Source organism: Oryzias melastigma, unplaced genomic scaffold (assembly GCF_002922805.2).
Source record: "Oryzias melastigma strain HK-1 unplaced genomic scaffold, ASM292280v2 sc00296, whole genome shotgun sequence".
NCBI lineage: Eukaryota > Metazoa > Chordata > Actinopteri > Beloniformes > Adrianichthyidae > Oryzias > Oryzias melastigma.
The window spans coordinates 222,708-229,941 of NW_023416911.1; the positions used below are offsets into that span (position 1 = coordinate 222,708).

The 7,234-nt window shown below is 47.4% G+C and overlaps 1 long non-coding RNA gene across 1 annotated transcript; it reads left to right on the top strand.

Annotated features, from left to right (window-relative positions):
* The first annotated feature begins 1,734 nt into the window (after window positions 1–1,734).
* Window positions 1,735–6,705, top strand: LOC112141530. The gene is made up of 2 exons (XR_002918411.2): window positions 1,735–5,162; window positions 5,834–6,705. It is a non-coding gene; the product is annotated as an uncharacterized LOC112141530 (long non-coding RNA).
* Window positions 6,706–7,234: the final 529 nt, after the last annotated feature.

Sequence of the window (7,234 nt, forward strand, 5' to 3'; positions counted from 1 at the left end):
CTGATGGGAAATGCAGTGAGAAGAGAACAGGAAGTTGCTAATACTCAGGAGACTGTGTGCGGAGGGAGCCAGAGGGAGAGACAGAGGGCAACCTTCTGACACAGTGGAATAAACAACAGAATATAAATGCAGCGCTTAAAAAAAGCAAATTACTGCCAATTTTTTTTTTTTTTAACTTGTCCTGTCCAACAGCTGAGCAAACAGATGCGGGCTGAGAGCCTCTAGTGTTGGGCAGATTTTACTGTCACAACAGGGATTTATTGAGTATAAACCTCTGTTGTATTTAATCCTAAACTTTATTTATATTGATTATGTTTTATTTTATTTATTTATTTATTTTTCTTTGTTGTTGGACCGGATGGAAAAAAGGAAGAGGGTGGGGGAGGGGTGGGGGGAGAGGAAGAAGAAGATGGCAACAGAGGGAGGCAACATCATAAAACCAGGACTAAGTGATAAACTAGAATGGGCGGGGCCTGTCTACACAAACTATAGTTACACACACACTTGTTGGCCAAAATAGTCTCCACCTTTAAACTAAACATACTCACATATACTATACATATACTACACATGTACTTAATTCAACTGCACCTCTAGTGTTGGGCAGATTTTACTGTCACAACAGGGATTTATTGAGTATAAACCTCTGTTGTATTTCATGCTAAACATTATTTATATTGATTATGTTTTGTTTTTGTTTTGTTGGACCGGACGGAAAAGAAGATGGGGGGGGGGGTTAGAGAAAAAAGAAGGTGGCAACAGAGGGAAACAACATCATAAAACTTCCAGGTCTAAATAGTAAACTAGAATGGGCGGGGCCTGCCTACACACACACTTGTAATTACACACACACCTGTTGGTTGAGATACACATCTCCACATTTAAACTGGTCAGAATGTACACAATATAACTGCAGCTCACACACTTCATCATACAAATCGACACAAAAAAAGCCTTTCATTCTGTCACACAAACTATTAGTGCAAAGGTGAGCTGACACCTGTGTTCAGGTGAATATTTATGTTTCACTGAGGTGGATGGTGATGGAATGTACTCAGGGGGAGTGCACGCTGCCATCCCTACGCCAAGACCCCCCGCCGGGGCAGCAGCTGCAGCCCGGATCCCCTCAACACCTCCCATGGAGCCACGGAGAGAAACCGCCCGCTGGGCAATCCCGCCAAACACCCAGACCGGGGCACGCGGGACCACCGCAGAGGCCCCCCACACCCGAGAGCAGGAAGGCACACGAACACAGAGACCGCAGGCCCCAGCCAGAAGAGCAGCCCCCCCCACCCCGCCAGGAGGGCCAACGCGAGGCCCCACCCTAGGAGAGCCCCCCAACCCCCGAAGAGCAGCCCACCACCACCCAGCAGCGCCGAGCATCACCCTGCCTGGTACGAGCCAGGGCCCCCCAAGGAACACCCACCCCCATGCTCCAGACAACCGCCCACCCGAGCCGCGGGAGGTCCAGGGGGAGGAAGAAAGGGCCCGCCCACCCCCGCCTAGGAGAGGCGCACCCAAGAGGAACAGAGGCCCCAAGGAGTGATGTAAACAAGGCCCGACCAGGCACACCCACTGATGGAGTTTTGGAGAGGACGAGTTCTCGAGAGCAAGGAGCAAGGATTCCCAGGGTTGTCCACTGATCCCCACCCAGATTGGGTCCTTGACGCTGCTGCCTAACTGGGTCCCTGTGCCCCTCTCTGGCAAACTCACTGATGCGAAACAGTGGGTGCTGTAGCGACCCCGAAAGGGATAAGCCGAAAGTGAACACACACTAGTTCTCTAGACCGAGACCTGGACACCCCCAGGCTCTGATGTAGTTTGATCCCCTGCTTTAAATCTTAAATCTCTGGGATCCCACTACTGGCATGGAGAGGAGGCCAACAGGCCCAGGAGACCATCACCCAAGAGACAAGACCACCAGGCCGAGAGACAAATGGTTTGAGCAACCCCATAAAAGCCCTAGCATCTTGTCATTTCGTCGGAACCCTCTATGAAAGAGATTCCCTACATGCTTGTGTGCACAGCGTGTATTATTCTGATTTTGTTATTAAACACTTGTGTTAATCCTAAAATGTGTCTGTTCCTCCATCGGATTCAAAATTTTTCCACAACAATTTGGTGTTGTCAGAAGTGGGATCCTGGACGTGCCTGTAGAAACGGAGGACCTCGAAGGTTGGCCACCTGGATCCTGAAGGGACCGAGGTCCGCCGTTCCGATCGACCATGACGGGATCTGCCAAAAGAACCTGGGTGGACTGAATCCGGTGAGGAGCATTCCATGTATTTTTATTTTTATCGTTTATTCTATTTTTTTTTACATTTTTATTAATTTTGGTTGTTGTGAAAAACCAAAAGGTTTGTTTCCCACTAAAGCCTGTGAGGTAAAGACATCTACCGATTAAACTGTGACCATAAATAGACGAGACCAACGTAAAGTTTACCTGTGCGTGAAATGCGTAATTAGGTAATACCTTTGTGAGCTACGGTGAGATCAAAGGAGTTTTCTGTGAATTTGGTAATTTTTTATCAGATGAGACCAGACCAAAGGTTGTGAGTGTATTTTTTAAGGAAGACCAGTAGAGCCTGTGACCGAAATGAACGAGACCAACGTCAAGTTTACCTTTGTGTGAAATACTACATTAGGTAATGCCTTTGTGAGCTACGGTGAGAACGAAGGAGTGTTACGTTCAGCAGTGTTTGCCCCTCCTCCTTTGCTCTCACCTGGTTGCCACAGCTGCATATTATTTGTCATTATTATTACAGGTATTTAAGTTATGGTCTTTTGGTGTTTCACTGTCGCAGAGTCTTGTTTTGTCTTCTACGTTTTGGAGTGCTATTAAATATTATTCTTCGTTCCCCATCTGATCTTGAGTCCTTCCTGCTCCTGGGTTCCCTTTTGCCTGATGCCGTAAAAAGGAGTTTTCTGTGAATTTGGTAATTTATTATTAGATGAGACCAGACCGAAGGTTGTGATTTTAAAAGACCAGTAGACTGTGACCTATAATTAAACGAGACCAACGCAAAGTTTACCTGTGAGTAAAATACGAAATTAGGTGATGCCTTAGTGAGCTGCGGCGAGATGGAAGGAGTTTTCTGTGAATTTGATACGTTTCTTATCAGGTGAGACCAGATCAAAGGTTGTGAGTTTATTATACGGGAGACCAGTAAACATGGGAAACATGGAAAGTAGAGTGGAGAATCCCGGCGTGAACTCCAAGTTAATGATGTTTATGAAAGATGGTTTTGAATATTGTGATGTCTAAACATTGAAGTCTTTGTGAACCAGAGTAGATCAAGTCTAACAGCAGCCTCTAATTAGACAAATAATTAATTTTAGTAGAGGGCGTAGGGGCTCTGGGGAGGGGTGGTACCTTTGGAGTCTGGCACTCTGCTCCCTATTTGTAGGGTGGACAGGCATCACTGGTCCCCACTCATCCCTAAATCTCTCACATGCTGGGTCAAGCGCCACACCGTGGTAAACCGCTTCAGCTGGCGGGCTAAACCATGTGAGGGGGTGGTGTCTAATATTGCACCACTGGGCGTATGAACCTGATATTGAGGTCACCGGCCAGGGCTGAAGTGATCCAAGACGATCTCAACGGCCAACATACCCCCCGTGCCTCCGAGGAAGGTTTTTTTTCCAAGCCAGAGGCTAGGACAAGGACAGTCTGATGTAAAACCTACAACCCGTGGACCTCGCTGTCACTGTCCTAGCTTGCTAGGCTATGACAGATGAACCACGGGTGTAAAGGGTGGGGCCAGGACTGCCCACACTGCACTTCACCTTAAAACTACACTGCGCAGGCTCGAAGGACTTGTCTGCGTCCGCTTACCACCAACTCCTCCAAGTCCTGTAGCGATGGGAGGGGGCGAAAACGGCAGGTGAAAGATGTCACTGGAAGCCGCAGCTCCAAGCTTGCATGCAGGTGGTTCAGGATATTGGTCGCCCGATGGTGACCTAGAGACGACAGCATCATTCGGCACACCCTGAACGACCAAGCAGCCTTTTCTGGGGATGCACTGCTTGCTCCGCACGGAGAGGGGCCTAAAAAAATTTGGCCTAACCAAAGCTCGTCTCTCATTCCCCCTAGTTGGTTTACAGCGGCCAACGGGCATCTTCTTAGAGGTCAAACAAAAATGAAAGAAAGAAGGTATGCACCCACCTGTAAGGATGCACAAGCACTGACATTGGCATGCTGGAATATCAGAACCATGCTCGTCAAAGAAGATAGAAACAGACCTGAACGTCGCTCTGCTCTGATTGCATACTAACTGTACAGGCTGGATTTTGATATTGCTGCACTCAGCGAAGTTCGCTTCTCCGAGGAAGGTAGCCTCCAGGAGAAAGGTGCCGGTTACACCCTCTTCTGGTCAGAGAAACCGACAGCTGAAAGGCGTCTCTCTGGTGTCGGCCTCATGATTGAAACCTCCATCGTCTCCAGGCTTGAAAACCTGCCAATCGGTAATTCGGACCGCATCATGTCCATGCGTCTCCCCCTGATGAACAAGAAGTGTGTCACGCTCTACAGTGTATGCCCCAACTCTTCAAGCTGAACCTGCGGACAAGGACAAGTTCTATTCCGAGCTTCGCAGCCTCCTCCAAAGCACCCCTGCAGACGACAAAGTAATAATCCTTTGAGACTTTAACGCCCGAGTGGGCCAAGACACAGTTGCCTGGAAAGGAGTTCTTGGTAGACACGGCGTCGGAAACTGCAACGAAAATGGGCGCTTGCTGCTTGAGTTTTGCATGGAACAACAATTTGTCATCACCAATACCATCTTCCAGCAAAAAGGACATTCTGAAGACAACCTGGATGCATCCACGACCCAAACATTGGCACCTCATCGATCATGTTCTAGCACGCCAACGACACCACCAACGCCAACGTGGTTTGTTTCTTTCTTTCGACATGCCAAAGAAAGAAATTTTAGTAATATTGTGAGCTGTGAGCTGCAGATTAAAAAAAAACAAAAAAAACAGAAACTACTTCTTTTCCTCTCTCTGTCCTCTGCAGGCTTCATGGGGAACCAGAGCCAACCTGTCGAGCGGACTCCATCCCTCCCCCCTCCCAACCTAACCCCTTGTCCTTAAATGAAGCCAGTATCCCAGCTCCTCCATTCATCCTCCTCTTCACTCCTCTCCAAGCAGCAGCAACACAGGTCAGCACCCCTCCCATCTGCTTTAAGCTGCAGCTGAAGTTGTCATCGACACAACCACTGAGACTGAATCTCCTGAAGTATTCGGTCTGGGTCAAACATCAGCCTTTTCACCCATGAGACTGAGAAGTGGACGAGCAGCATCAGTAGCCCAGGGTCCTATCCTGCAGCTCCCCGTAGTAAAAGCGGCAGATGACCTCATGGTAGCGTCCAAACACCTCCTGAACCTCGAAAGAGAAGGAGCAGCCATTACAAAGGAGATTGAATGACTTTGGGACAGAACAGGCTGGGAGAATTCGTTAGAATTCCAACGTAGGGAGTGTTTGATGTTAAGACATTGATAGCACGTTGACCCCGAGACAAATGCAGGATGCAGAGGCTTCTGCTGACCCCAAGATAAATGCTGGTTCTGTTAAGACACAGATAACAAGTTGATCCTGAGACAAATACAGGAAGCAGAGGCTTCTGTTGACCCAGAGACAGATGTAGAGAGGAGCCCTATAAAGGGTCTGCATCTTGTCAGTTCGTTGGAACCCTCTAACAGAGCTTTCCCTGCATGTTCTTGTGCACCGCGTGTATTTTTTCTGATGCTGTTATTAAACACTTGTGTTAATCCTAAGATGTGTCTGTTCCTCCATCGGATTCTACATTTTTCCACAACAATTTGGTGTCAGAAGTGGGATCCCGGACGTGTCCGTCGGGACGGAGGACCACGAAGGTTGGCCACCTAGATCCTGAAGGGACCGGGGTCCGTCGTTCCGATTGACCGTGACGGTATCCGTCAAAAGAACCTGGGTGGACTGAATCCGGTGAGGAGCATTCCAATTATTTTCTTTTCTCGTTTATTCTTCCTTTGATTATTAATTTGGGTTGTTTGTGCAAAAAAAAAGGGGTTTGTTTCCCACTAAAGCCTGTGAGGTAAAGACGTCTACCAAGACCAGGGACTAAAGACTGACCTATAATAAACATATTTTCTTTGTAAAGCCTGTGAGTAAATGCGAGACCAGGGGAAAGAATTAATTTCTTTGTAAAGCCTGTGAGTAAATACAAGACCAGGGGAAAGAATTACCTTTGTGAGTGAACACGAGAACAATGCAAAAATCTGTTTGTGAGTGAACACGAGACCAAAGGTTGTGAGTTTATTTTGGAAGAACAGTAGACTGTGACCTATAATTAAACAAGACCAACGCAAAGTTTGCCTGTGCATAAAATACGTAATTAGGTGATGCCTTTTTGAGCTACGGCGAGATCGAAGGAGTTTTCTGTGAATTTGATAAGTTTCTTATCAGGTGAGACCAGACCAAAGGTTGTGAGTTTATTATGCGGGAGACCAGTAAACATGGGAAACGTGGAAAGTGGAGAATCCTGGCGTGGATTCCAAGTTAATAATGTTTATGAAAGAAAAATCTATGGTTTTGACTATTGTGAAGTTTAAACAGGGAAGTCTTTGAGAACCAGAGCAGATCAGGTCTAACAGCAGCATCTGATTAGACAAAGAAGAAATTTTAGTAATATTGTGAGCTGTGAGCTGCAGATTAAAAAAAAACACACCTTAATGCCTCTAAAGAGCAGCAATCAGACAGTGAGGGTGGGTAACAACGGAGAAATGTGTAAAAAAAAAAAACAGAAACTACTTCTTTTCCTCTCTCTGTCCACTGCAGACTTCATGGGGAACCAAAGTTGACCTGTCGAGCGGACTCCATCCCTCCACCCTCCCAACCTGACCCCTTGCCCTTAATTGAAGCCAGTATTCCAGCTCCTCCATTCAACCTCCTCCTCACTCCTCTCCAAGCAGCAGCAACGCGGGTCAGCACCAACATCAAGTTACAGCTGACGCCATCATCAACTCAACCACTGAGACTGAATCTCCTGAGGTATTCGGTCTGGGTCCAACATCAGCCTTTTCACCTATGAGACTGAGAAGTGGACGAGCAGCGTCAGTGACCCAAAGTCCTATCCTGCAGCTCCCTGTGGTGCAAGTTACAGATAACCTCATGGCAGCGTCCAAACACCTCCTGACCCCCGAGAGAGAGGAGGAGCAGCCATGGCAAAGGAGATTGAATGACTTTGGGACA